This window comes from Nerophis ophidion, linkage group LG01 (assembly GCF_033978795.1).
Source record: "Nerophis ophidion isolate RoL-2023_Sa linkage group LG01, RoL_Noph_v1.0, whole genome shotgun sequence".
NCBI classification, from domain to species: Eukaryota; Metazoa; Chordata; class Actinopteri; order Syngnathiformes; family Syngnathidae; genus Nerophis; species Nerophis ophidion.
In genome coordinates, this window is record NC_084611.1 from 69,581,287 (window position 1) to 69,607,813 (window position 26,527).

A 26,527-nucleotide genomic window follows, 5' to 3' on the forward strand; every position below is an offset into this window, starting at 1 on the left:
TTACTCCCATCCAAAGACAATGACATTGGGCCATCGTAACAAGAGATTCTCTAATAATTGGGGGAGTAATGAATCAAGTTTAGATGTCAGTCTCTGTGGCGCAATTGGTCAGCGCGCTCGGCTGTTAACTGAGAGGATGGTGGTTCAAGCCCACCCAAGGACGACACTTTGTCACGAGCACAGTTTGAGGGTTTTCTTGTACAACACGTGTGCTTCTCTAAATTGGCACAATTGATTTGAGATAAAACGTGTGCCACGTTTGCAACCGTGCCTGTTTAAAATACTGATAATCAATGCTCTCCCCTCAAATTGGCAATACGTTGAGTATATTGTTATAGGCATCAAGTTGAAATCCATGATGTTCCATGCGCTGTAGCTGTCAGTCAAGATGCCTGTTTGTTAAACGGGAGATGTTTGGCTGAAATCCTGTCAGTGTCTTGGTGTTTTTTCTGTATCACTTTCTCAGTTTTTTTCCTAAACCACGTGAATGTGGGCCTAACTTCTATTCGTTTTGAATGAAATCCCAATGGATCCACAGAGTTTGATGTTTACTACAATTTCTTAATAAGAACTGCCATTTTAAATGTGGACAAAACCAGCACTCAGAAATAAACATGACTTCAGTTGGGTTCCAAATCACTTTGTTACTAGTAGTTTGTCTGGATACTAACCAGACTAAGCCCTATTAGGTTTAAGACAGCAGAGTGGCGCAGCGGGAGCGTGCTGGGCCCATAACCCAGAGGTCGATGGATCGAAACCATCCTCTGCTAAGGTTTAGGTTTCAGGTGAATCTTTGACTGATTCTTGTATTGAAACAAAGGCCAACACCCATTCAGCCCACAGCTGTCTTCTCTAACTCTTTGGGAATTACATTTATGATTCCTGCTAAGGTGAGAGTTTAAACATCTTATAAGTCAATCTCAATAGTACAGTTACAATCCATCCAACGCCAGGAGAATACAGTGACTTGAATGAATGACAGATTTCACTGGTTTGTGCATGACATTCTCATGGAACCCAGCATTCATGATGTTGAACCCTGAGGTCTGCCTATATGAGAACCCTCTAAATTTGGTGTTGTGTGTGCTCAGCTGAACATGAGCTGATCAGGTATGTTGCAAACTACTTCATGATAAAAACACAGGACCTTGCTATTATTTATTTCCCGGTTTATGTATAAACGTAAGAAGTAAAGTCAATAAAAGGCTTGTTTCCACCCTGTTTCGAACAGGGGACCTTTCGCGTGTTAGGCGAATGTGATAACCACTACACCATGGAAACTGCTGCAAGAACTCACCTTTGTCAAGACTTACAAGTTGATATTCGGCCGATGGAAAACATGTGGCTCGCAAGTCTCATTGCTGTTATTAACTGCATTGCATTTCTTGCCTTTTGTGGATGTTGTTATATCCCTTGTGCACGTAGAATGTGTTCCACTTCGTAGCATTTCAAACGCTCTTCCTCTTAACCGAGTTCATGAACAAACGTTGTTATGCAGGCATTGGTGGTTCAGTGGAAGAATTCTCGCTTGCCATGCGGGAGACCCGGGTCCGATTCCCAGCCAATGCATCTGTTGCTTTATTTAGATTTTAAATAATATTCATAAGGGACAAAAGCAATGTTTGTGACAACCGCAAGACACAGGCATTCCACTCAGAAGGCATATTGGACTCACCGGAGACTGAAGTGGAGTACTCCAAGTTACTCCCATCCAAAGACAATGACATTGGGCAATCGTAACAAGAGATTCTCAAATAATTGGGGGAGTAATGAATCAAGTTTAGAAGTCAGTCTCTGTGGCGCAATTGGTCAGCGCGCTCGGCTGTTAACTGAGAGGATGGTGGTTCAAGCCCACCCAGGGACGACACTTTGTCACGTGCACAGTTTGAGGGTTTTCTTGTACAACCCGTGTGCTTCTCTAAATTGGCACAATTGTTTTGAGATAAAACGTGTGCCACGTTTGCAACCGTGCCTGTTTAAAATACTAATAATCAATGCTCTCCCCTCAAATTGGCTATACGTTGAGTAAAGGGTTGTAGGCATCAAGTTGAAATCCATGATGTTCCAGGCGCTGTAGCTGTCAGTCAAGACGCCTGTTTGTTAAACGGGAGATGTTTGGCTGAAATCCTGTCAGTGTCTTGGTGTTTTTTCTGTATCACTTTCTCAGTTTTTTCCTAAACCACGTGAATGTGGGCCTAACTTCTATTCGTTTTGAATGAAATCCCAATGGATCCACAGAGTTTGATGTTTACTACAATTTCTTAATAAGAAATGCCATTTTAAATGTGGACAAAACCAGCACTCAGAAATAAACATGACTTCAGTTGGGTTCCAAATCACTTTGTTACTAGTAGTTTGTCTGGATACTAACCAGAGTAAGCCCTATTAGGTTTAAGACAGCAGAGTGGCGCAGCGGGAGCGTGCTGGGCCCATAAATAATAGCAAGGTCCTGTGTTTTTATCATGAAGTAGTTTGCAACATACCTGATCAGCTCATGTTCAGCTGAGCACACACAACACCAAATTTAGAGGGTTCTCATATAGGCAGACCTCAGGCTTCAACATCATGAATGCTGGGTTCCATGAGAATGTCATGCACAAACCAGTGAAATCTGTCATTCATTCAAGTCACTGTATTCTCCAGGCGTTGGATGGATTTTAACTGTACTATTGAGATTGGGTTATAGGCATCAAGTTGAAATCCATGATGTTCCAGGCGCTGTAGCTGTCAGTCAAGATGCCTGTTTGTTAAACGGGAGATGTTTGGCTGAAATCCTGTCAGTGTCTTGGTGTTTTTTCTGTATCACTTTCTCAGTTTGTTTTCAAACCACGTGAATGTGGGCCTAACTTCTATTCGTTTTGAATGAAATCCCAATGGATCCACAGAGTTTGATGTTGACTACAATTTCTTAATAAGAAATGCCATTTTAAATGTGGACAAAACCAGCACTCAGAAATAAACACGACTTCAGTTGGGTTCCAAATCACTTTGTTACTAGTAGTTTGTCTGGATACTAACCAGAGTAAGCCCTTTTAGGCTTAAGACAGCAGAGTGGCTCAGCGGGAGCGTGCTGGGCCCATAACCCAGAGGTCGATGGATCGAAACCATTCTCTGCTAAGGTTTAGGTTTCAGGTGAATCTTTGACTGATTCGTGTATTGAAACAAAGGCCAACACCCATTCAACCCACAGCTGTCTTCTCTAACTCTTTGGGAATTACATTTATGATTCCTGCTAAGGTGAGAGTTTAAACATCTTATAAGTCAATCTCAACAGTACAGTTACAATCCATCCAACGCCCGGAGAATACAGTGACTTGAATGAATGACAAATTTCACTGGTTTGTGCATGACATTCTCATGGAACCCAGCATTCATGATGTTGAAACCTGAGGTCTGCTTATATGAGAACCCTCTAAATTTGGTGTTGTGTGTGCTCAGCTGAACATGAGCTGATCAGGTATGTTGCAAACTACTTCATGATAAAAACACAGGACCTTGCTATTATTTATTTCCCGGTTTATGTATAAAGGTAAGAAGTAAAGTCAAAAAAAGACTTGTTTCCACCCTGTTTCAAACAGGGGACCTTTCGCGTGTTAGGCGAATGTGATAACCACTACACCATGGAAACTGCTGCAAGAACTCACCTTTGTCAAGACTTACAAGTTGATATTCGGCCAATGGAAAACATGTGGCTCGCAAGTTTCATTGCTGTTATTAACTGCATTGCATTTCTTGCCTTTTGTGGATGTTGTTATATCCCTTGTGCACGTAGAATGTGTTCCACTTCGTAGCATTTCAAACGCTCTTCCTCTTAACCGAGTTCATGAACAAACGTTGTTATGCAGGCATTGGTGTTTTAGTGGAAGAATTCTCGCTTGCCATGCCGGAGACCCGGGTCCGATTCCCAGCCAATGCATCTGTTGCTTTATTTAGATTTTAAATAATATTCATAAGGGACAAAAGCAATGTTTGTGACAACCGCAAGACACAGGCATTCCACTCAGAAGGCATATTGGACTCACCGGAGACTGAAGTGGAGTACTCCAAGTTACTCCCATCCAAAGACAATGACATTGGGCCATCGTAACAAGAGATTCTCTAATAATTGGGGGAGTAATGAATCAAGTTTAGAAGTCAGTCTCTGTGGCGCAATTGGTCAGCGCGCTCGGCTGTGAACTGAGAGGATGGTGGTTCAAGCCCACCCAGGGACGACACTTTGTCACGGGCACAGTTTGAGGGTTTTCTTGTACAACCCGTGTGCTTCTCTATATTGATACAATTGTTTTGAGATAAAACGTGTGCCACGTTTGCAACCGTGCTTGTTTAAAATACTGATAATCAATGCTCTCCCCTCAAATTGGCTATACGTTGGGTATAGGGTTATAGGCATCAAGTTGAAATCCATGATGTTCCAGGCGCTGTAGCTGTCAGTCAAGATGCCTGTTTGTTAAACGGAAGATGTTTGGCTGAAATCCTGTCAGTGTCTTGGTGTTTTTTCTGTATCACTTTCTCAGTTTTTTCCTAAACCACGTGAATGTGGGCCTAACTTCTATTTGTTTTGAATGAAATCCCAATGGATCCACAGATTTTGATGTTTACTACAATTTCGTAATAAGAAATGCCATTTCAAATGTGGACAAAACCAGCACTCAGAAATAAACATGACTTCAGTTGGGTTCCAAATCACTTTGTTACTAGTAGTTTGTCTGGATACTAACAAGACTAAGCCCTATTAGGTTTAAGACAGCAGAGTGGCGCAGCGGGAGCGTGCTGGGCCCATAACCCAGAGGTCGATGGATCGAAACCATCCTCTGCTAAGGTTTAGGTTTCAGGTGAATCTTTGACTGATTCTTGTATTGAAACAAAGGCCAACACCCATTCAGCCCACAGCTGTCTTCTCTAACTCTTTGGGAATTACATTTATGATTCCTGCTAAGGTGAGAGTTTAAACATCTTATAAGTCAATCTCAACAGTACAGTTACAATGCATCCAACGCCAGGAGAATACAGTGACTTGAATGAATGAGAGATTTCACTGGTTTGTGCATGACATTCTCATGGAACCCAGCATTCATGATGTTGAACCCTGAGGTCTGCCTATATGAGAACCCTCTAAATTTGGTGTTGTGTGTGCTCAGCTGAACATGAGCTGATCAGGTATGTTGCAAACTACTTCATGATAAAAACACAGGACCTTGCTATTATTTATTTCCCGGTTTATGTATAAAGGTAAGAAGTAAAGTCAAAAAAAGGCTTGTTTCCACCCTGTTACGAACAGGGGACCTGTCCGTGGGGGGCGAATGTGTGGACCACTACACCATGGAAACTGCTGCAAGAGCTCACCTTTGTCAAGACTTACAAGTTGATATTCGGCCGATGGAAAACATGTGGCTCGCAAGTCTCATTGCTGTTAGTAGCTGCATTGCATTTCTTGCCTTTTGTGGATGTTGTTATATCCCTTGTGCACGTAGAATGTGTTCCACGTCGTAGCATTTCAAACGCTCTTCCTCTTAACCGAGTTCATGAACCAACATTGTTATGCAGGCATTGGTTGCTCAGTGGTAGAATTCTCGCTTCCCATGCGGGAGACCCGGGTCCGATTCCCGGCCAATGCATCTGTTGCTTTTTTTAGATTTTAAATAATATTCATAAGGGACAAAAGCGATTTTTGTGACAACCGCAAGACACAGGGATTCCACTCAGAAGGCATATTGGACTCACCGAAGACTGAAGTGGAGTACTCCAAGTTACTCCCATCCAAAGACAATGACATTGGGCCATCGTAACAAGAGATTTTCTAATAATTGGGGGGGGGGGGGTAATGAATCAAGTTTAGAAGTCAGGCTCTGTGGCGCAATTGGTCAGCGCCCTCGGCTGTTAACTGAGAGGATGGTGGTTCAAGCCCACTCAGGTACGACACTTTGCCACGAGCTCAGTTTGAGGGTTTTCTTTTACAACCCGTGTGCTTCTCTAAATTGGCACGATTGTTTTGAGATAAAACGTGTGCCACGTTTGCAACCGTGCTTGTTTAAAATACTGATAATCAATGCTCTCCCCTCAAATTGGCTATACGTTGAGTATAGGGTTATAGGCATCAAGTTGAAATCCATGATGTTCCAGGCGCTGTAGCTGTCAGTCAAGATGCCTGTTTGTTAAACGGGAGATGTTTGGCTGAAATCCTGTCAGTGTCTTGGTGTTTTTTCTGTATCACTTTCTCAGATTTTTCCTAAACCACGTGAATGTGGGCCTAACTTCTATTAATTTTGAATGAAATCCCAATGGATCCACAGAGTTTGATGTTTACTACAATTTCTTAATAAGAAATGCCATTTTAAATGTGGACAAAACCAGCACTCAGAAATAAACATGACATCAGTTGGGTTCCAAATCACTTTGTTACTAGTAGTTTGTCTGGATACTAACCAGAGTAAGCCCTATTAGGTTTAAGACAGCAGAGTGGCGCAGCGGGAGCGTGCTGGGCCCATAACCCAGAGGTCGATGGATCGAAACCATCCTCTGCTAAGGTTTAGGTTTCAGGTGAATCTTTGACTGATTCTTGTATTGAAACAAAGGCCAACACCCATTCAGCCCACAGCTGTCTTCTCTAACTCTTTGGGAATTACATTTATGATTCCTGCTAAGGTGAGAGTTAAAACATCTTATAAGTCAATCTCAACAGTACAGTTACAATCCATCCAACGCCCGGAGAATACAGTGACTTGAATGAATGACAGATTTCACTGGTTTGTGCATGACATTCTCATGGAACCCAGCAATCATGATGTTGAAGCCTGAGGTCTGCCTATATGAGAACCCTCTAAATTTGGTGTTTTGTGTGCTCAGCTGAACATGAGCTGATCAGGTATGTTGCAAACTACTTCATGATAAAAACACAGGACCTTGCTATTATTTATTTCCCGGTTTATGTATAAAGGTAAGAAGTAAAGTCAAAAAAAGGCTTGTTTCCACCCTGTTTCGAACAGGGGACTTTTCGCCTGTGAGGCGAATGTGATAACCACTACACCATGGAAACTGCTGCAAGAACTCACCTTTGTCAAGACTTACAAGTTGATACTCGGCCGATGGAAAACATGTGGCTCGCAAGTCTCATTGCTGTTATTAACTGCATTGCATTTCTTGCCTTTTGTGGATGTTGTTATATCCCTTGTGCACGTAGAATGTGTTCCACTTCGTAGCATTTCAAACGCTCTTCCTCTTAACCGAGTTCCTGAACAAACGTTGTTATGCAGGCATTGGTGGTTCAGTGAAAGAATTCTCGCTTGCCATGCGGGAGACCCGGGTCCGATTCCGAGCCAATGCATCTGTTGCTTTATTTAGATTTTAAATAATATTCATAAGGGACAAAAGCAATGTTTGTGACAACCGCAAGACACAGGCATTCCACTCAGAAGGCATATTGGACTCACCGGAGACTGAAGTGGAGTACTCCAAGTTACTCCCATCCAAAGACAATGACATTGGGCCATCGTAACAAGAGATTCTCTAATAATTGGGGGAGTAATGAATCAAGTTTAGATGTCAGTCTCTGTGGCGCAATTGGTCAGCGCGCTCGGCTGTTAACTGAGAGGATGGTGGTTCAAGCCCACCCAAGGACGACACTTTGTCACGAGCACAGTTTGAGGGTTTTCTTGTACAACACGTGTGCTTCTCTAAATTGGCACAATTGATTTGAGATAAAACGTGTGCCACGTTTGCAACAGTGCTTGTTTAAAATACTGATAATCAATGCTCACCCCTCAAATTGGGAATACGTTGAGTATATTGTTATAGGCATCAAGTTGAAATCCATGATGTTCCATGCGCTGTAGCTGTCAGTCAAGATGCCTGTTTGTTAAACGGGAGATGTTTGGCTGAAATCCTGTCAGTGTCTTGGTGTTTTTTCTGTATCACTTTCTCAGTTTTTTTCCTAAACCACGTGAATGTGGGCCTAACTTCTATTCGTTTTGAATGAAATCCCAATGGATCCACAGAGTTTGATGTTTACTACAATTTCTTAATAAGAAAGGCCATTTTAAATGTGGACAAAACCAGCACTCAGAAATAAACATGACTTCAGTTGGGTTCCAAATCACTTTGTTACTAGTAGTTTGTCTGGATACTAACCAGACTAAGCCCTATTAGGTTTAAGACAGCAGGGTGGCGCAGCGGGAGCGTGCTGGGCCCATAACCCAGAGGTCGATGGATCGAAACCATCCTCTGCTAAGGTTTAGGTTTCAGGTGAATCTTTGACTGATTCTTGTATTGAAACAAAGGCCAACACCCATTCAGCTCACAGCTGTCTTCTCTAACTCTTTGGGAATTACATTTATGATTCCTGCTAAGGTGAGAGTTTAAACATCTTATAAGTCAATCTCAATAGTACAGTTACAATCCATCCAACGCCAGGAGAATACAGTGACTTGAATGAATGACAGATTTCACTGGTTTGTGCATGACATTCTCATGGAACCCAGCATTCATGATGTTGAACCCTGAGGTCTGCCTATATGAGAACCCTCTAAATTTGGTGTTGTGTGTGCTCAGCTGAACATGAGCTGATCAGGTATGTTGCAAACTACTTCATGATAAAAACACAGGACCTTGCTATTATTTATTTCCCGGTTTATGTATAAAGGTAAGAAGTAAAGTCAAAAAAAGGCTTGTTTCCACCCTGTTACGAACAGGGGACCTTTCGCGTGTGAGGCGAATGTGATAACCACTACACCATTGAAATTGCTGCAAGACACCACCTTTGTCAAGACTTACAAGTTGATATTCGGCCGATGGAAAACATGTGGCTCGCAAGTCTCATTGCTGTTATTAACTGCATTGCATTTCTTGCCTTTTGTGGATGTTGTTATATCCCTTGTGCACGTAGAATGTGTTCCACTTCGTAGCATTTCAAACGCTCTTCCTCTTAACCGAGTTCATGAACAAACGTTGTTATGCAGGCATTGGTGGTTCAGTGGAAGAATTCTCGCTTGCCATGCGGGAGACCCGGGTCCGACTCCCGGCCAATGTTTCTGTTGCTTTTTTTAGATTTTAAATAATATTCATAAGGGACAAAAGCAATGTTTGGGACAACCGCAAGACACAGGCATTGCACTCAGAAGGCATATTGGACTCACCAAAGACTGAAGCAGAGTACTCCAAGTTACTCCCATCCTAAGACAATGACATTGGGCCATCGTAACAAGAGATTTTCTGATAATTGGGGGAGTAATGAATCAAATTTAAAAGTAATTCTGCGGCGCAATTGGTCAGCGCGCTCGGCTGTTAACTGAGAGGATGGTTGTTCAAGCCCACCCAGGGACGATGCTTTGCCACGAGCACATTTTGAGGGTTTTCTTGTACAGCCCGTGTCCTTCTCTAAATTGGCACAATAGTTTCGAGATAAAACGTGTGCCACGTTTGCAACCGTTTTTGTTTAAAATACTGATAATCAATGCTCTCCCCTCAAATTGGCTATCCGTTGAGTATAGGGTTATAGGCATCAAGTTGAAATCCATAATGTTCCAGGCGCTGTAGCTGTCAGTCAAGATGCCTGTTTGTTAAACGGGAGATGTTTGGCTGAAATCCTGTCAGTGTCTTGGTGTTTTTTTCTGTATCACTTTCTCAGTTTGTTCTCAAACCACGTGAATGTGGGCCTAACTTCTATTCGTTTTGAATGAAATCCCAATGGATCCACAGAGTTTGATGTTGACTACAATTTCTTAATAAGAAATGCCATTTTAAATGTGGACAAAACCAGCACTCAGAAATAACACGACTTCAGTTGGGTTCCAAATCAGTTTGTTACTAGTAGTTTGTCTGGATACTAACCAGAGTAAGCCCTTTTAGGCTTAAGACAGTAGAGTGGCTGAGCGGGAGAGTGCTGGACCCATAACCCAGAGGTTGATGGATCGAAACCATCCTCTGCTAAGGTTTAGGTTTCAGGTGAATCTTTGAGTGATTTGTGTTTTGAAACAAAGGCCAACACCCATTCAGCCCACAGCTGTCTTCTCTAACTCTTTGGGAATTACATTTATGATTCCTGCTAAGGTGAGAGTTTAAACATCTTATAAGTCAATCTCAACAGTACAGTTACAATCCATCCAACGCCCGGAGAATACAGTGACTTGAATGAATGACAGATTTCACTGGTTTGTGCATGACATTTCCACGGAACCCAGCATTCATGATCTTGAAGCTTGAGGTCTGCCTATATGAGAACCCTCTAAATTTGGTGTTGTGTGTGCTCAGCTGAACATGAGCTGATCAGGTATGTTGCAAACTACTTCATGATAAAAACACAGGACCTTGCTATTATTTATTTCCCGGTTTATGTATAAAGGTAAGAAGTAAAGTCAAAAAAAGGCTTGTTTCCACCCTGTTTCGAACAGGGGACCTTTCGCGTGTTAGGCGAATGTGATAACCACTACACCATGGAAACTGCTGCAAGAGCTCACCTTTGTCAAGACTTACAAGTTGATATTCGGCCGATGGAAAACATGTGGCTCGCAAGTCTCATTGCTGTAATTAACTGCATTGCATTTCTTGCCTTTTGTGGATGTTGTTATATCCCTTGTGCACGTAGAATGTGTTCCACTTCGTAGCATTTCAAACGCTCTTCCTCTTAACCGAGTTCATGAACAAACGTTGTTATGCAGGCATTGGTGCTTCAGTGGAAGAATTCTCGCTTGCCATGCGGGAGACCCGGGTCCGATTCCCAGCCAATGCATCTGTTGCTTTATTTAGATTTTAAATAATATTCATAATTGACAAAAGCAATGTTTGTGACAACCGCAAGACACAGGCATTCCACTCAGAAGGCATATTGGACTCACCGGAGACTGAAGTGGAGTACTCCAAGTTACTCCCATCCAAAGACAATGACATTGGGCCATCGTAACAAGAGATTCTCTAATAATTGGGGGAGTAATGAATCAAGTTTAGAAGTCAGTCTCTGTGGCACAATTGGTCAGCGCGCTCGGCTCTGAACTGAGAGGATGGTGGTTCAAGCCCACCCAGGGACGACACTTTGTCACGAGCACAGTTTGAGGGTTTTCTTGTACAACACGTGTGCTTCTCTAAATTGGCACAATTGTTTTGAGATAAAACGTGTGCCACGTTTGCAACCGTGCTTGTTTAAAATAGTGATAATCAATGCTCTCCCCTCAAATTGGCTATACGTTGAGTTTAGGGTTATAGGCATCAAGTTGAAATCCATGATGTTCCAGGCGCTGTAGCTGTCAGTCAAGATGCCTGTTTGTTAAACGGGAGATGTTAGGCTGAAATCCTGTCAGTGTCTTGGTGTTTTTTCTGTATCACTTTCTCAGTTTTTTCCTAAACCACGTGAATGTGGGCCTAACTTCTATTCGTTTTGAATGAAATCCCAATGGATCCACAGAGTTTGATGTTGACTACAATTTCTTAATAAGAAATGCCATTTTAAATGTGGACAAAACCAGCACTCAGAAATAAACATGACTTCAGTTGGGTTCCAAATCACTTTGTTACTAGTAGTGTGTCTGGATACTAACCAGAGTAAGCCCTATTAGGTTTAAGACAGCAGAGTGGCGCAGCGGGAGCGTGCTGGGCCCATAACCCAGTGGTCGATGGATCGAAACCATCGTCTGCTAAGGTTTAGGTTTCAGGTGAATTGTTGACTGATTCTTGTATGGAAACAAAGGCCAACACCCATTCAGCCCACAGCTGTCTTCTCTAACTCTTTGGGAATTACATTTATGATTCCTGCTAAGGTGAGAGTTTAAACATCTTATAAGTCAATCTCAATAGTACAGTTAAAATCCATCCAACGCCTGGAGAATACAGTGACTTGAATGAATGACAGATTTCACTGGTTTGTGCATGACATTCTCATGGAACCCAGCATTCATGATGTTGAAGCCTGAGGTCTGCCTATATGAGAACCCTCTAAATTTGGTGTTGTGTGTGCTCAGCTGAACATGAGCTGATCAGGTATGTTGCAAACTACTTCATGATAAAACACAGGACCTTGCTATTATTGATTTCCCGGTTTATGTATAAAGGTAAGAAGTAAAGTCAAAAAATGGCTTGTTTCCACCCTGTTTCGAACAGGGGACCTTTCGCGTGTGAGGCGAATGTGATAACCACTACACCATGGAAACTGCTGCAAGATACCACCTTTGTCAAGACTTACAAGTTGATATTCGGCCGATGGAAAACATGTGGCTCGCAAGTCTCATTGCTGTTATTAACTGCATTGCATTTCTTGCCTTTTGTGGATGTTGTTATATCCCTTGTGCACGTAGAATGTGTTCCACTTCGTAGCATTTCAAACGCTCTTCCTCTTAACCGAGTTCATGAACAAACGTTGTTATCCAGGCATTGGTGGTTCAGTGGAAGAATTCTCGCTTGCCATGCGGGAGACCTGGGTCCGATTCCCGGCCAATGCATCTGTTGCTTTTTTTAGATTTTAAATAATATTCATAAGGGACAAAAGCAATGTTTGTGACAACCGCAAGACACAGGCATTGCACTCAGAAGGCATATTGGACTCACCAAAGACTGAAGCAGAGTACTCCAAGTTACTCCCATCCTAAGACAATGACATTGGGCCATCGTAACAAGAGATTTTCTGATAATTGGGGGAGTAATGAATCAAATTTAAAAGTAATTCTGCGGCGCAATTGGTCAGCGCGCTCGGCTGTTAACTGAGAGGATAGTTGTTCAAGCCCACCCACTGACGATGCTTTGCCACGAGCACATTTTGAGGGTTTTCTTGTACAGCCCGTGTCCTTCTCTAAATTGGCACAATAGTTTCGAGATAAAACGTGTGCCACGTTTGCAACCGTTTTTGTTTAAAATACTGATAATCAATGCTCTCCCCTCAAATTGGCTATCCGTTGAGTATAGGGTTATAGGCATCAAGTTGAAATCCATGATGTTCCAGGCGCTGTAGCTGTCAGTCAAGATGCCTGTTTGTTAAACGGGAGATTTTTGGCTGAAATCCTGTCAGTGTCTTGGTGTTTTTTTCTGTATCACTTTCTCAGTTTGTTCTCAAACCACGTGAATGTGGGCCTAACTTCTATTCGTTTTGAATGAAATCCCAATGGATCCACAGAGTTTGATGTTGACTACAATTTCTTAATAAGAAATGCCATTTTAAATGTGGACAAAACCAGCACTCAGAAATAAACACGACTTCAGTTGGGTTCCAAATCAGTTTGTTACTAGTAGTTTGTCTGGATACTAACCAGAGTAAGCCCTTTTAGGCTTAAGACAGTAGAGTGGCTGAGCGGGAGCGTGCTGGACCCATAACCCAGAGGTTGATGGATCGAAACCATCCTCTGCTAAGGTTTAGGTTTCAGGTGAATCTTTGAGTGATTTGTGTTTTGAAACAAAGGCCAACACCCATTCAGCCCACAGCTGTCTTCTCTAACTCTTTGGGAATTACATTTATGATTCCTGCTAAGGTGAGAGTTTAAACATCTTATAAGTCAATCTCAACAGTACAGTTACAATCCATCCAACGCCCGGAGAATACAGTGACTTGAATGAATGACAGATTTCACTGGTTTGTGCATGACATTTCCACGGAACCCAGCATTCATGATCTTGAAGCTTGAGGTCTGCCTATATGAGAACCCTCTAAATTTGGTGTTGTGTGTGCTCAGCTGAACATGAGCTGATCAGGTATGTTGCAAACTACTTCATGATAAAAACACAGGACCTTGCTATTATTTATTTCCCGGTTTATGTATAAAGGTAAGAAGTAAAGTCAAAAAAAGGCTTGTTTCCACCCTGTTTCGAACCGGGGACCTTTCGCGTGTTAGGCGAATGTGATAACCACTACACCATGGAAACTGCTGCAAGAACTCACCTTTGTCAAGACTTACAAGTTGATATTCGGCCGATGGAAAACATGTGGCTCGCAAGTCTCATTGCTGTAATTAACTGCATTGCATTTCTTGCCTTTTGTGGATGTTGTTATATCCCTTGTGCACGTAGAATGTGTTCCACTTCGTAGCATTTCAAACGCTCTTCCTCTTAACCGAGTTCATGAACAAACGTTGTTATGCAGGCATTGGTGCTTCAGTGGAAGAATTCTCGCTTGCCATGCGGGAGACCCGGGTCCGATTCCCAGCCAATGCATCTGTTGCTTTATTTAGATTTTAAATAATATTCATAATTGACAAAAGCAATGTTTGTGACAACCGCAAGACACAGGCATTCCACTCAGAAGGCATATTGGACTCACCGGAGACTGAAGTGGAGTACTCCAAGTTACTCCCATCCAAAGACAATGACATTGGGCCATCGTAACAAGAGATTCTCTAATAATTGGGGGAGTAATGAATCAAGTTTAGAAGTCAGTCTCTGTGGCACAATTGGTCAGCGCGCTCGGCTCTGAACTGAGAGGATGGTGGTTCAAGCCCACCCAGGGACGACACTTTGTCACGAGCACAGTTTGAGGGTTTTCTTGTACAACACGTGTGCTTCTCTAAATTGGCACAATTGTTTTGAGATAAAACGTGTGCCACGTTTGCAACCGTGCTTGTTTAAAATAGTGATAATCAATGCTCTCCCCTCAAATTGGCTATACGTTGAGTTTAGGGTTATAGGCATCAAGTTGAAATCCATGATGTTCCAGGCGCTGTAGCTGTCAGTCAAGATGCCTGTTTGTTAAACGGGAGATGTTAGGCTGAAATCCTGTCAGTGTCTTGGTGTTTTTTCTGTATCACTTTCTCAGTTTTTTCCTAAACCACGTGAATGTGGGCCTAACTTCTATTCGTTTTGAATGAAATCCCAATGGATCCACAGAGTTTGATGTTGACTACAATTTCTTAATAAGAAATGCCATTTTAAATGTGGACAAAACCAGCACTCAGAAATAAACATGACTTCAGTTGGGTTCCAAATCACTTTGTTACTAGTAGTGTGTCTGGATACTAACCAGAGTAAGCCCTATTAGGTTTAAGACAGCAGAGTGGCGCAGCGGGAGCGTGCTGGGCCCATAACCCAGTGGTCGATGGATCGAAACCATCGTCTGCTAAGGTTTAGGTTTCAGGTGAATCGTTGACTGATTCTTGTATGGAAACAAAGGCCAACACCCATTCAGCCCACAGCTGTCTTCTCTAACTCTTTGGGAATTACATTTATGATTCCTGCTAAGGTGAGAGTTTAAACATCTTATAAGTCAATCTCAATAGTACAGTTAAAATCCATCCAACGCCTGGAGAATACAGTGACTTGAATGAATGACAGATTTCACTGGTTTGTGCATGACATTCTCATGGAACCCAGCATTCATGATGTTGAAGCCTGAGGTCTGCCTATATGAGAACCCTCTAAATTTGGTGTTGTGTGTGCTCAGCTGAACATGAGCTGATCAGGTATGTTGCAAACTACTTCATGATAAAAACACAGGACCTTGCTATTATTGATTTCCCGGTTTATGTATAAAGGTAAGAAGTAAAGTCAAAAAAAGGCTTGTTTCCACCCTGTTTCGAACAGGGGACCTTTCGCGTGTGAGGCGAATGCGATAACCACTACACCATGGAAACTGCTGCAAGAACTCACCTTTGTCAAGACTTACAAGTTGATATTCGGCCGATGGAAAACATGTGGCTCGCAAGTTTCATTGCTGTTATTAACTGCATTGCATTTCTTGCCTTTTGTGGATGTTGTTATATCCCTTGTGCACGTAGAATGTGTTCCACTTCGTAGCATTTCAAACGCTCTTCCTCTTAACCGAGTTCATGAACAAACGTTGTTATCCAGGCATTGGTGGTTCAGTGGAAGAATTCTCGCTTGCCATGCGGGAGACCTGGGTCCGATTCCCGGCCAATGCATCTGTTGCTTTTTTTAGATTTTAAATAATATTCATAAGGGACAAAAGCAATGTTTGGGACAACCGCAAGACACAGGCATTGCACTCAGAAGGCATATTGGACTCACCAAAGACTGAAGCAGAGTACTCCAAGTTACTCCCATCCAAAGACAATGACATTGGGCCATCGTAACAAGAGATTTTCTGATAATTGGGGGAGTAATGAATCAAATTTAAAAGTCAGTCTCTGCGGCGCAATTGGTCAGCGCGCTCGGCTGTTAACTGAGAGGATAGTTGTTCAAGCCCACCCAGGGACGACACTTTGTCACGAGCACAGTTTGAGGGTTTTCGTGTACAGCCCGTGTCCTTCTCTAAATTGTCACAATAGTTTCGAGATAAAACGTGTGCCACGTTTGCAACCGTGCTTGTTTAAAATAGTGATAATCAATGCTCTCCCCTCAAATTGGCTATCCGTTGAGTATAGGGTTATAGGCATCAAGTGGAAATCCATGATGTTCCAGGCGCTGTAGCTGTCAGTCAAGATGCCTGTTTTTTAAACGGGAGATGTTTGGCTGAAATCCTGTCAGTGGCTTGGTGTTTTTTCTGTATCACTTTCTCAGTTTTTTTTCAAACCACGTGAATGTGGGCCTAACTTCTATTCGTTTTGAATGAAATCCCAATGGATCCACAGAGTTTGATGTTGACTACAATTTCTTAATAAGAAATGCCATTTTAAATGTGGACAAAACCAGCACTCAGAAATAAACACGACTTCAGTTGGGTTCCAAATCAGTTTGTTACTAGTAGTTTGTCTGGATACTAACCAGAGTAAGCCCTTTTCGGCTTAAGACAGCAGAGAGGCTCAGCGGGAGCGTGCTGGGCCCATAACCCAGAGGTCGATGGATCGAAACCATCCTCTGCTAAGGTTTAGGTTTCAGGTGAATCTTTGACTGATTCGTGTATTGAAACAAAGGCCAACACCCATTCAACCCACAGCTGTCTTCTCTAACTCTTTGGGAATTACATTTATGATTCATGCTAAGGTGAGAGTTTAAACATCTTATAAGTCAATCTCAACAGTACAGTTACAATCCATCCAACGCCCGGAGAATACAGTGACTTGAATGAATGACAAATTTCACTGGTTTGTGCATGACATTCTCATGGAACCCAGCATTCATGATGTTGAAGCCTGAGGTCTGCTTATATGAGAACCCTCTAAATTTGGTGTTGTGTGTGCTCAGCTGAACATGAGCTGATCAGGTATGTTGCAAACTACTTCATGATAAAAACACAGGACCTTGCTATTATTTATTTCCCGGTTTATGTATAAAGGTAAGAAGTAAAGTCAAAAAAAGACATGTTTCCAACCTGTTTCGAACAGGGGACCTTTCGCGTGTTAGGCGAATGTGATAACCACTACACCATGGAAACTGCTGCAAGAACTCACCTTTGTCAAGACTTACAAGTTGATATTCGGCCGATGGAAAACATGTGGCTCGCAAGTCTCATTGCTGTTAGTAGCTGCATTGCATTTCTTGCCTTTTGTGGATGTTGTTATATCCCTTGTGCACGTAGAATGTGTTCCACGTCGTAGCATTTCAAACGCTCTTCCTCTTAACCGAGTTCATGAACGAACGTTGTTATGCAGGCATTGGTGGTTCAGTGGTAGAATTCTCCCTTCCCATGCGGGAGACCCGGGTCCGATTCCCGGCCAATGCATCTGTTGCTTTTTTTAGATTTTAAATAATATTCATAAAGGACAAAAGCGATTTTTGTGACAACCGCAAGACACAGGCATTCCACTCAGAAGGCATATTGGACTCACCGGAGACTGAAGTGGAGTACTCCAAGTTACTCCCATCCAAAGACAATGACATTGGGTCATCGTAACAAGAAATTTTCTAATAATTGGGGGAGTAATGAATCAAGTTTAGCAGTCAGTCTCTGTGGCGCAATTGGTCAGTGCGCTCGACTGTTAACTGAGAAGATGGTGGTTCAAGCCCACCCAGGGACGACACTTTTTCACAAGCACAGTTTGATGGTTTTCTTGTACAACCCGTGTGCTTCTCTAAATTGGCACAATTTTTTGGAGATAAAACGTGTGCCACGTTTGCAACCGTGCTTGTTTAAAATACTGATAATCAATGCTCTCCCCTCAAATTGGCTATACGTTGAGTATAGGGTTATAGGCATCAAGTTGAAATCCATGATGTTCCAGGCGCTGTAGCTGTCAGTCAAGATGCCTGTTTGTTAAACGGGAGATGTTTGGCTGAAATCCTGTCAGTGTCTTGGTGTTTTTTCTGTATCACTTTCTCAGTTTTTTCCTAAACCACGTGAATGTGGGCCTAACTTCTATTCGTTTTGAATGAAATCCCAATGGATCCACAGAGTTTGATGTTGACTACAATTTCTTAATAAGAAATGCCATTTTAAATGTGGACAAAACCAGCACTCAGAAATAAACATGACTTCAGTTGGGTTCCAAATCACTTTGTTACTAGTAGTTTGTCTGGATACTAACCAGAGTAAGCCCTATTAGGTTTAAGACAGCAGAGTGGCGCAGCGGGAGCGTGCTGGGCCCATAACCCAGAGGTCGATGGATCGAAACCATCGTCTGCTAAGGTTTAGGTTTCAGATGAATCGTTGACTGATTATTGTATGGAAACAAAGGGCCAACACCCATTCAGCCCACAGCTGTCTTCTCTAACTCTTTGGGAATTACATTTATGATTCCTGCTAAGGTGAGAGTTTAAACATCTTATAAGTCAATCTCAATAGTACAGTTAAAATCCATCCAACGCCTAGAGAATACAGTGACTTGAATGAATGACAGATTTCACTGGTTTGTGCATGACATTCTCATGGAACCCAGCATTCATGATGTTGAAGCCTGAGGTCTGCTTATATGAGAACCCTCTAAATTTGGTGTTGTGTGTGCTCAGCTGAACATGAGCTGATCAGGTATGTTGCAAACTACTTCATGATAAAAACACAGGACCTTGCTATTATTTATTTCCCGGTTTATGTATAAAGGTAAGAAGTAAAGTCAAAAAAAGACTTGTTTCCACCCTGTTTCAAACAGGGGACCTTTTGCGTGTTAGGCGAATGTGATAACCACTACACCATGGAAACTGCTGCAAGAACTCACCTTTGTCAAGACTTACAAGTTGATATTCGGCCAAAGGAAAACATGTGGCTCGCAAGTTTCATTGCTGTTATTAACTGCATTGCATTTCTTGCCTTTTGTGGATGTTGTTATATCCCTTGTGCACGTAGAATGTGTTCCACTTCGTAGCATTTCAAACGCTCTTCCTCTTAACCGAGTTCATGAACAAACGTTGTTATGCAGGCATTGGTGGTTCAGTGGAAGAATTCTCGCTTGCCATGCGGGAGACCCGGGTCCGATTCCCAGCCAATGCATCTGTTGCTTTATTTAGATTTTAAATAATATTCATAAGGGACAAAAGCAATGTTTGTGACAACCGCAAGACACAGGCATTCCACTCAGAAGGCATATTGGACTCACCGGAGACTGAAGTGGAGTACTCCAAGTTACTCCCATCCAAAGACAATGACATTGGGCCATCGTAACAAGAGATTCTCTAATAATTGGGGGAGTAATGAATTAAGTTTAGAAGTCAGTCTCTGTGGCGCGATTGGTCAGCGCGCTCGGCTGTTAACTGAGAGGATGGTGGTTCAAGCCCACCCAGGGACGACACTTTGTCACGAGCACAGTTTGAGGGTTTTCTTGTACAACCCGTGTGCTTCTCTATATTGGCACAATTGTTTTGAGATAAAACGTGTGCCACGTTTGCAACCGTGCTTGTTTAAAATACTGATAATCAATGCTCTCCCCTCAAATTGGCTATACGTTGGGTATAGGGTTATAGGCATCAAGTTGAAATCCATGATGTTCCAGGCGCTGTAGCTGTCAGTCAAGATGCCTGTTTGTTAAACGGGAGATGTTTGGCTGAAATCCTGTCAGTGTCTTGGTGTTTTTTCTGTATCACTTTCTCAGTTTTTTCCTAAACCACGTGAATGTGGGCCTAACTTCTATTCGTTTTGAATGAAATCCCAAGGGATCCACAGAGTTTGATGTTTACTACAATTTCTTAATAAGAAATGCCATTTTAAATGTGGACAAAACCAGCACTCAGAAATAAACACGACTTCAGTTGGGTTCCAAATCACTTTGTTACTAGTAGTTTGTCTGGATACTAACCAGAGTAAGCCCTATTAGATTTAAGACAGCAGAGTGGCGCAGCGGGAGCGTGCTGGGCCCATAACCCAGAGGTCGATGGATCGAAACCATCGTCTGCTAAGGTTTAGGTTTCAGGTGAATCGTTGACTGATTCTTGTATGGAAACAAAGGCCAACACCTATTCAGCCCACAGCTGTCTTCTCTAACTCTTTGGGAATTACATTTATGATTCCTGCTAAGGGGAGATTTTAAACATCTTATAAGTCAATCTCAATAGTACAGTTAAAATCCATCCAACGCCTGGAGAATACAGTGACTTGAATGAATGACAGATTTAACTGGTTTGTGCATGACATTCTCATGGAACCCAGCATTCATGATGTTGAAGCCTGAGGTCTGCCTATATGAGAACCCTCTAAATTTGGTGTTGTGTGTGCTCAGCTGAACATGAGCTGATCAGGTATGTTGCAAACTACTTCATGATAAAAACACAGGACCTTGCTATTATTCATTTCCCGGTTTATGTATAAAGTTAAGAAGTAAAGTAAAAAAAAGGCTCGTTTCCACCCTGTTTCGAACAGGGGACCTTTCACGTCTGAGGCAAATGTGATAACCACTACACCATGGAAACTGCTGCAAGATACCACCTTTGTCAAGACTTACAAGTTGATATTCGGCCGATGGAAAACATGTGGCTCGCAAGTCTCATTGCTGTTATTAACTGCATTGCATTTCTTGCCTTTTGTGGATGTTGTTATATCCCTTGTGCACGTAGAATGTGTTCCACTTCGTAGCATTTCAAACGCTCTTCCTCTTAACCGAGTTCATGAACAAACGTTGTTATGCAGGCATTGGTGGTTCAGTGGAAGAATTCTCGCTTGCCATGCGGGAGACCCGGGTCCGATTCCCGGCCAATGCATCTGTTCCTTTTTTTAGATTTTAAATAATATTCATAAGGGACAAAAGCAATGTTTGGGACAACCGCAAGACACAGGCATTGCACTCAGAAGGCATATTGGACTCACCAAAGACTGAAGCAGAGTACTCCAAGTTACTCCCATCCAAAGACAATGACATTGGGCCATCGTAACAAGAGATTTTCTGATAATTGTGGGAGTAATGAATCAAACTTAAAAGTCAGTTTCTGCGGCGCAATTGGTCAGCGCGCTCGGCTGTTAACTGAGAGGATAGTTGTTCAAGCCCACCCAGGGACGACACTTTGTCACGAGCACAGTTTGAGGGTTTTCTTGTACAGCCCGTGTCCTTCTCTAAATTGGCACAATAGTTTCGAGATAAAACGTGTGCCACGTTTGCAACCGTGCTTGTTTAAAATAGTGATAATCAATGCTCTCCCCTCAAATTGGCTATCCGTTGAGTATAGGGTTATAGGCATCAAGTTGAAATCCATGATGTTCCAGGCGCTGTAGCTGTCAGTCAAGATGCCTGTTTGTTAAACGGGAGATGTTTGGCTGAAATCCTGTCAGTGTCTTGGTGTTTTTTCTGTATCACTTTCTCAGTTTGTTTTCAAACCACGTGAATGTGGGCCTAACTTCTATTCGTTTTGAATGAAATCCCAATGGATCCACAGAGTTTGATGTTGACTACAATTTCTTAATAAGAAATGCCATTTTAAATGTGGACAAAACCAGCACTCAGAAATAAACACGACTTCAGTTGTGTTCCAAATCACTTTGTTACTAGTAGTTTGTCTGGATACTAACCAGAGTAAGCCCTTTTAGGCTTAAGACAGCAGAGTGGCTCAGCGGGCGCGTGCTGGACCCATAACCCAGAGGTCGATGGATCGAAACCATCCTCTGCTAAGGTTTAGGTTTCAGGTGAATCTTTGACTGTTTCGTGTATTGAAACAAAGGCCAACACCCGTTCAACCCACAGCTGTCTTCTCTAACTCTTTGGGAATTACATTTATGATTCCTGCTAAGGTGAGAGTTTAAACATCTTATAAGTCAATCTCAACAGTACAGTTACAATCCATCCAACGCCCGGAGAATACAGTGACTTGAATGAATGACAAATTTCACTGGTTTGTGCATGACATTCTCATGGAACCCAGCATTCATGATGTTGAAGCCTGAGGTCTGCTTATATGAGAACCCTCTAAATTTGGTGTTGTGTGTGCTCAGCTGAACATGAGCTGATCAGGTATGTTGCAAACTACTTCATGATAAAAACACAGGACCTTGCTATTATTTATTTCCCGGTTTATGTATAAAGGTAAGAAGTAAAGTCAAAAAAAGACTTGTTTCCACCCTGTTTCAAACAGGGGACCTTTCGCGTGTTAGGCGAATGTGATAACCACTACACCATGGAAACTGCTGCAAGAACTCACCTTTGTCAAGACTTACAAGTTGATATTCGGCCAAAGGAAAACATGTGGCTCGCAAGTTTCATTGCTGTTATTAACTGCATTGCATTTCTTGCCTTTTGTGGATGTTGTTATATCCCTTGTGCACGTAGAATGTGTTCCACTTCGTAGCATTTCAAACGCTCTTCCTCTTAACCGAGTTCATGAACAAACGTTGTTATGCAGGCATTGGTGGTTCAGTGGAAGAATTCTCGCTTGCCATGCGGGAGACCCGGGTCCGATTCCCAGCCAATGCATCTGTTGCTTTATTTAGATTTTAAATAATATTCGTAAGGGACAAAAGCAATGTTTGTGACAACCGCAAGACACAGGCATTCCACTCAGAAGGCATATTGGACTCACCGGAGACTGAAGTGGAGTACTCCAAGTTACTCCCATCCAAAGACAATGACATTGGGCCATCGTAACAAGAGATTCTCTAATAATTGGGGGAGTAATGAATTAAGTTTAGAAGTCAGTCTCTGTGGCGCAATTGGTCAGCGCGCTCGGCTGTTAACTGAGAGGATGGTGGTTCAAGCCCACCCAGGGACGACACTTTGTCACGAGCACAGTTTGAGGGTTTTCTTGTACAACCCGTGTGCTTCTCTATATTGGCACAATTGTTTTGAGATAAAACGTGTGCCACGTTTGCAACCGTGCTTGTTTAAAATACTGATAATCAATGCTCTCCCCTCAAATTGGCTATACGTTGGGTATAGGGTTATAGGCATCAAGTTGAAATCCATGATGTTCCAGGCGCTGTAGCTGTCAGTCAAGATGCCTGTTTGTTAAACGGGAGATGTTTGGCTGAAATCCTGTCAGTGTCTTGGTGTTTTTTCTGTATCACTTTCTCAGTTTTTTCCTAAACCACGTGAATGTGGGCCTAACTTCTATTCGTTTTGAATGAAATCCCAAGGGATCCACAGAGTTTGATGTTTACTACAATTTCTTAATAAGAAATGCCATTTTAAATGTGGACAAAACCAGCACTCAGAAATAAACACGACTTCAGTTGGGTTCCAAATCACTTTGTTACTAGTAGTTTGTCTGGATACTAACCAGAGTAAGCCCTATTAGATTTAAGACAGCAGAGTGGCGCAGCGGGAGCGTGCTGGGCCCATAACCCAGAGGTCGATGGATCGAAACCATCGTCTGCTAAGGTTTAGGTTTCAGGTGAATCGTTGACTGATTCTTGTATGGAAACAAAGGCCAACACCCATTCAGCCCACAGCTGTCTTCTCTAACTCTTTGGGAATTACATTTATGATTCCTGCTAAGGGGAGATTTTAAACATCTTATAAGTCAATCTCAATAGTACAGTTAAAATCCATCCAACGCCTGGAGAATACAGTGACTTGAATGAATGACAGATTTAACTGGTTTGTGCATGACATTCTCATGGAACCCAGCATTCATGATGTTGAAGCCTGAGGTCTGCCTATATGAGAACCCTCTAAATTTGGTGTTGTGTGTGCTCAGCTGAACATGAGCTGATCAGGTATGTTGCAAACTACTTCATGATAAAAACACAGGACCTTGCTATTATTCATTTCCCGGTTTATGTATAAAGGTAAGAAGTAAAGTAAAAAAAAGGCTCGTTTCCACCCTGTTTCGAACAGGGGACCTTTCACGTCTGAGGCAAATGTGATAACCACTACACCATGGAAACTGCTGCAAGATACCACCTTTGTCAAGACTTACAAGTTGATATTCGGCCGATGGAAAACATGTGGCTCGCAAGTCTCATTGCTGTTATTAACTGCATTGCATTTCTTGCCTTTTGTGGATGTTGTTATATCCCTTGTGCACGTAGAATGTGTTCCACTTCGTAGCATTTCAAACGCTCTTCCTCTTAACCGAGTTCATGAACAAACGTTGTTATGCAGGCATTGGTGGTTCAGTGGAAGAATTCTCGCTTGCCATGCGGGAGACCCGGGTCCGATTCCCGGCCAATGCATCTGTTCCTTTTTTTAGATTTTAAATAATATTCATAAGGGACAAAAGCAATGTTTGGGACAACCGCAAGACACAGGCATTGCACTCAGAAGGCATATTGGACTCACCAAAGACTGAAGCAGAGTACTCCAAGTTACTCCCAACCAAAGACAATGACATTGGGCCATCGTAACAAGAGATTTTCTGATAATTGTGGGAGTAATGAATCAAACTTAAAAGTCAGTTTCTGCGGCGCAATTGGTCAGCGCGCTCGGCTGTTAACTGAGAGGATAGTTGTTCAAGCCCACCCAGGGACGACACTTTGTCACGAGCACAGTTTGAGGGTTTTCTTGTACAGCCCGTGTCCTTCTCTAAATTGGCACAATAGTTTCGAGATAAAACGTGTGCCACGTTTGCAACCGTGCTTGTTTAAAATAGTGATAATCAATGCTCTCCCCTCAAATTGGCTATCCGTTGAGTATAGGGTTATAGGCATCAAGTTGAAATCCATGATGTTCCAGGCGCTGTAGCTGTCAGTCAAGATGCCTGTTTGTTAAACGGGAGATGTTTGGCTGAAATCCTGTCAGTGTCTTGGTGTTTTTTCTGTATCACTTTCTCAGTTTGTTTTCAAACCACGTGAATGTGGGCCTAACTTCTATTCGTTTTGAATGAAATCCCAATGGATCCACAGAGTTTGATGTTGACTACAATTTCTTAATAAGAAATGCCATTTTAAATGTGGACAAAACCAGCACTCAGAAATAAACACGACTTCAGTTGTGTTCCAAATCACTTTGTTACTAGTAGTTTGTCTGGATACTAACCAGAGTAAGCCCTTTTAGGCTTAAGACAGCAGAGTGGCTCAGCGGGAGCGTGCTGGGCCCATAACCCAGAGGTCGATGGATCGAAACCATCCTCTGCTAAGGTTTAGGTTTCAGGTGAATCTTTGACTGTTTCGTGTATTGAAACAAAGGCCAACACCCGTTCAACCCACAGTTGTCTTCTCTAACTCTTTGGGAATTACATTTATGATTCCTGCTAAGGTGAGAGTTTAAACATCTTATAAGTCAATCTCAACAGTACAGTTACAATCCATCCAACGCCCGGAGAATACAGTGACTTGAAGGAATGACAAATTTCACTGGTTTGTGCATGACATTCTCATGGAACCCAGCATTCATGATGTTGAAGCCTGAGGTCTGCTTATATGAGAACCCTCTAAATTTGGTGTTGTGTGTGCTCAGCTGAACATGAGCTGATCAGGTATGTTGCAAACTACTTCATGATAAAAACACAGGACCTTGCTATTATTTATTTCCCGGTTTATGTATAAAGGTAAGAAGTAAAGTCAAAAAAAGACTTGTTTCCACCCTGTTTCAAACAGGGGACCTTTCGCGTGTTAGGCGAATGTGATAACCACTACACCATGGAAACTGCTGCAAGAACTCTCCTTTGTCAAGACTTACAAGTTGATATTCGGCCGATGGAAAACATGTGGCTCGCAAGTCTCATTGCTGTTATTAACTGCATTGCATTTCTTGCCTTTTGTGGATGTTGTTATATCCCTTGTGCACGTAGAATGTGTTCCACGTCGTAGCATTTCAAACGCTCTTCCTCTTAACCGAGTTCATGAACAAACGTTGTTATGCAGGCATTGGTGGTTCAGTGGTAGAATTCTCGCTTCCCATGCGGGAGACCCGGGTCCGATTCCCGGCCAATGCATCTGTTGCTTTTTTTAGATTTTAAATAATATTCATAAGGGACAAAAGCGATTTTTGGGACAACCACAAGACACAGGCATTGCACTCAGAAGGCATATTGGACTCACCAAAGACTGAAGCAGAGTACTCCAAGTTACTCCCATCCAAAGACAATGACATTGGGCCATCGTAACAAGAGATTTTCAGATAATTGGGGGAGTAATGAATCAAATTTAAAAGTCAGTCTGCGGCGCAATTGGTCAGCGTGCTCGGCTGTTAACTGAGAGGATAGTTGTTCAAGCCCACCCAGGGACGATGCTTTGCCACGAGCACATTTTGAGGGTTTTCTTGTACAGCCCGTGTCCTTCTCTAAATTGGCACAATAGTTTCGAGATAAAACGTGTGCCACGTTTGCAACCGTGCTTGTTTAAAATAGTGATAATCAATGCTCTCCCCTCAAATTGGCTATCCGTTGAGTATATTGTTATAGGCATCAAGTTGAAATCCATGATGTTCCAGGCGCTGTAGCT

The 26,527-nt window shown here is 42.4% G+C and overlaps 37 non-coding genes across 37 annotated transcripts; 24 read left to right on the forward strand and 13 right to left on the reverse strand.

Moving 5' to 3' along the window:
• Positions 1–89: 89 nt before the first annotated feature.
• On the forward strand, positions 90–163 carry trnan-guu (transfer RNA asparagine (anticodon GUU)). The gene has a single exon. It is a non-coding gene; the product is annotated as a tRNA-Asn (tRNA).
• A 535-nt stretch (positions 164–698) lies between these two features.
• On the forward strand, positions 699–770 carry trnam-cau (transfer RNA methionine (anticodon CAU)). Its single transcript has one exon. It is a non-coding gene; the product is annotated as a tRNA-Met (tRNA).
• A 438-nt stretch (positions 771–1,208) lies between these two features.
• On the reverse strand, positions 1,209–1,281 carry trnav-aac (transfer RNA valine (anticodon AAC)). Its single transcript has one exon. It is a non-coding gene; the product is annotated as a tRNA-Val (tRNA).
• A 217-nt stretch (positions 1,282–1,498) lies between these two features.
• Positions 1,499–1,569, forward strand: trnag-gcc (transfer RNA glycine (anticodon GCC)). The gene has a single exon. It is a non-coding gene; the product is annotated as a tRNA-Gly (tRNA).
• Positions 1,570–1,790: 221 nt separating this feature from the next.
• On the forward strand, positions 1,791–1,864 carry trnan-guu (transfer RNA asparagine (anticodon GUU)). The gene has a single exon. It is a non-coding gene; the product is annotated as a tRNA-Asn (tRNA).
• Positions 1,865–3,555: 1,691 nt separating this feature from the next.
• trnav-aac (transfer RNA valine (anticodon AAC)) lies at positions 3,556–3,628 on the reverse strand. The gene has a single exon. It is a non-coding gene; the product is annotated as a tRNA-Val (tRNA).
• Positions 3,629–4,137: 509 nt separating this feature from the next.
• Positions 4,138–4,211, forward strand: trnah-gug (transfer RNA histidin (anticodon GUG)). The gene has a single exon. It is a non-coding gene; the product is annotated as a tRNA-His (tRNA).
• A 534-nt stretch (positions 4,212–4,745) lies between these two features.
• On the forward strand, positions 4,746–4,817 carry trnam-cau (transfer RNA methionine (anticodon CAU)). The gene has a single exon. It is a non-coding gene; the product is annotated as a tRNA-Met (tRNA).
• A 727-nt stretch (positions 4,818–5,544) lies between these two features.
• Positions 5,545–5,615, forward strand: trnag-ccc (transfer RNA glycine (anticodon CCC)). The gene has a single exon. It is a non-coding gene; the product is annotated as a tRNA-Gly (tRNA).
• An 835-nt stretch (positions 5,616–6,450) lies between these two features.
• On the forward strand, positions 6,451–6,522 carry trnam-cau (transfer RNA methionine (anticodon CAU)). The gene has a single exon. It is a non-coding gene; the product is annotated as a tRNA-Met (tRNA).
• A 438-nt stretch (positions 6,523–6,960) lies between these two features.
• On the reverse strand, positions 6,961–7,033 carry trnav-cac (transfer RNA valine (anticodon CAC)). The gene has a single exon. It is a non-coding gene; the product is annotated as a tRNA-Val (tRNA).
• Positions 7,034–7,542: 509 nt separating this feature from the next.
• On the forward strand, positions 7,543–7,616 carry trnan-guu (transfer RNA asparagine (anticodon GUU)). Its single transcript has one exon. It is a non-coding gene; the product is annotated as a tRNA-Asn (tRNA).
• A 535-nt stretch (positions 7,617–8,151) lies between these two features.
• On the forward strand, positions 8,152–8,223 carry trnam-cau (transfer RNA methionine (anticodon CAU)). The gene has a single exon. It is a non-coding gene; the product is annotated as a tRNA-Met (tRNA).
• Positions 8,224–8,951: 728 nt separating this feature from the next.
• trnag-gcc (transfer RNA glycine (anticodon GCC)) lies at positions 8,952–9,022 on the forward strand. Its single transcript has one exon. It is a non-coding gene; the product is annotated as a tRNA-Gly (tRNA).
• Positions 9,023–10,359: 1,337 nt separating this feature from the next.
• Positions 10,360–10,432, reverse strand: trnav-aac (transfer RNA valine (anticodon AAC)). Its single transcript has one exon. It is a non-coding gene; the product is annotated as a tRNA-Val (tRNA).
• Positions 10,433–10,941: 509 nt separating this feature from the next.
• Positions 10,942–11,015, forward strand: trnaq-cug (transfer RNA glutamine (anticodon CUG)). The gene has a single exon. It is a non-coding gene; the product is annotated as a tRNA-Gln (tRNA).
• A 1,043-nt stretch (positions 11,016–12,058) lies between these two features.
• trnav-cac (transfer RNA valine (anticodon CAC)) lies at positions 12,059–12,131 on the reverse strand. The gene has a single exon. It is a non-coding gene; the product is annotated as a tRNA-Val (tRNA).
• A 217-nt stretch (positions 12,132–12,348) lies between these two features.
• On the forward strand, positions 12,349–12,419 carry trnag-gcc (transfer RNA glycine (anticodon GCC)). The gene has a single exon. It is a non-coding gene; the product is annotated as a tRNA-Gly (tRNA).
• Positions 12,420–13,757: 1,338 nt separating this feature from the next.
• On the reverse strand, positions 13,758–13,830 carry trnav-aac (transfer RNA valine (anticodon AAC)). Its single transcript has one exon. It is a non-coding gene; the product is annotated as a tRNA-Val (tRNA).
• Positions 13,831–14,339: 509 nt separating this feature from the next.
• On the forward strand, positions 14,340–14,413 carry trnaq-cug (transfer RNA glutamine (anticodon CUG)). Its single transcript has one exon. It is a non-coding gene; the product is annotated as a tRNA-Gln (tRNA).
• Positions 14,414–15,457: 1,044 nt separating this feature from the next.
• trnav-cac (transfer RNA valine (anticodon CAC)) lies at positions 15,458–15,530 on the reverse strand. The gene has a single exon. It is a non-coding gene; the product is annotated as a tRNA-Val (tRNA).
• Positions 15,531–15,747: 217 nt separating this feature from the next.
• On the forward strand, positions 15,748–15,818 carry trnag-gcc (transfer RNA glycine (anticodon GCC)). Its single transcript has one exon. It is a non-coding gene; the product is annotated as a tRNA-Gly (tRNA).
• Positions 15,819–17,157: 1,339 nt separating this feature from the next.
• Positions 17,158–17,230, reverse strand: trnav-aac (transfer RNA valine (anticodon AAC)). The gene has a single exon. It is a non-coding gene; the product is annotated as a tRNA-Val (tRNA).
• Positions 17,231–17,447: 217 nt separating this feature from the next.
• Positions 17,448–17,518, forward strand: trnag-ccc (transfer RNA glycine (anticodon CCC)). Its single transcript has one exon. It is a non-coding gene; the product is annotated as a tRNA-Gly (tRNA).
• Positions 17,519–17,739: 221 nt separating this feature from the next.
• On the forward strand, positions 17,740–17,813 carry trnan-guu (transfer RNA asparagine (anticodon GUU)). The gene has a single exon. It is a non-coding gene; the product is annotated as a tRNA-Asn (tRNA).
• A 1,045-nt stretch (positions 17,814–18,858) lies between these two features.
• On the reverse strand, positions 18,859–18,931 carry trnav-aac (transfer RNA valine (anticodon AAC)). Its single transcript has one exon. It is a non-coding gene; the product is annotated as a tRNA-Val (tRNA).
• Positions 18,932–19,148: 217 nt separating this feature from the next.
• trnag-gcc (transfer RNA glycine (anticodon GCC)) lies at positions 19,149–19,219 on the forward strand. The gene has a single exon. It is a non-coding gene; the product is annotated as a tRNA-Gly (tRNA).
• Positions 19,220–19,440: 221 nt separating this feature from the next.
• On the forward strand, positions 19,441–19,514 carry trnan-guu (transfer RNA asparagine (anticodon GUU)). Its single transcript has one exon. It is a non-coding gene; the product is annotated as a tRNA-Asn (tRNA).
• A 1,044-nt stretch (positions 19,515–20,558) lies between these two features.
• trnal-cag (transfer RNA leucine (anticodon CAG)) lies at positions 20,559–20,631 on the reverse strand. The gene has a single exon. It is a non-coding gene; the product is annotated as a tRNA-Leu (tRNA).
• Positions 20,632–20,848: 217 nt separating this feature from the next.
• trnag-gcc (transfer RNA glycine (anticodon GCC)) lies at positions 20,849–20,919 on the forward strand. Its single transcript has one exon. It is a non-coding gene; the product is annotated as a tRNA-Gly (tRNA).
• A 1,339-nt stretch (positions 20,920–22,258) lies between these two features.
• trnav-aac (transfer RNA valine (anticodon AAC)) lies at positions 22,259–22,331 on the reverse strand. The gene has a single exon. It is a non-coding gene; the product is annotated as a tRNA-Val (tRNA).
• Positions 22,332–22,548: 217 nt separating this feature from the next.
• Positions 22,549–22,619, forward strand: trnag-gcc (transfer RNA glycine (anticodon GCC)). The gene has a single exon. It is a non-coding gene; the product is annotated as a tRNA-Gly (tRNA).
• A 221-nt stretch (positions 22,620–22,840) lies between these two features.
• On the forward strand, positions 22,841–22,914 carry trnan-guu (transfer RNA asparagine (anticodon GUU)). Its single transcript has one exon. It is a non-coding gene; the product is annotated as a tRNA-Asn (tRNA).
• Positions 22,915–23,958: 1,044 nt separating this feature from the next.
• Positions 23,959–24,031, reverse strand: trnal-cag (transfer RNA leucine (anticodon CAG)). The gene has a single exon. It is a non-coding gene; the product is annotated as a tRNA-Leu (tRNA).
• Positions 24,032–24,248: 217 nt separating this feature from the next.
• Positions 24,249–24,319, forward strand: trnag-gcc (transfer RNA glycine (anticodon GCC)). Its single transcript has one exon. It is a non-coding gene; the product is annotated as a tRNA-Gly (tRNA).
• Positions 24,320–25,658: 1,339 nt separating this feature from the next.
• trnav-aac (transfer RNA valine (anticodon AAC)) lies at positions 25,659–25,731 on the reverse strand. The gene has a single exon. It is a non-coding gene; the product is annotated as a tRNA-Val (tRNA).
• A 217-nt stretch (positions 25,732–25,948) lies between these two features.
• On the forward strand, positions 25,949–26,019 carry trnag-ccc (transfer RNA glycine (anticodon CCC)). Its single transcript has one exon. It is a non-coding gene; the product is annotated as a tRNA-Gly (tRNA).
• Positions 26,020–26,527: the final 508 nt, after the last annotated feature.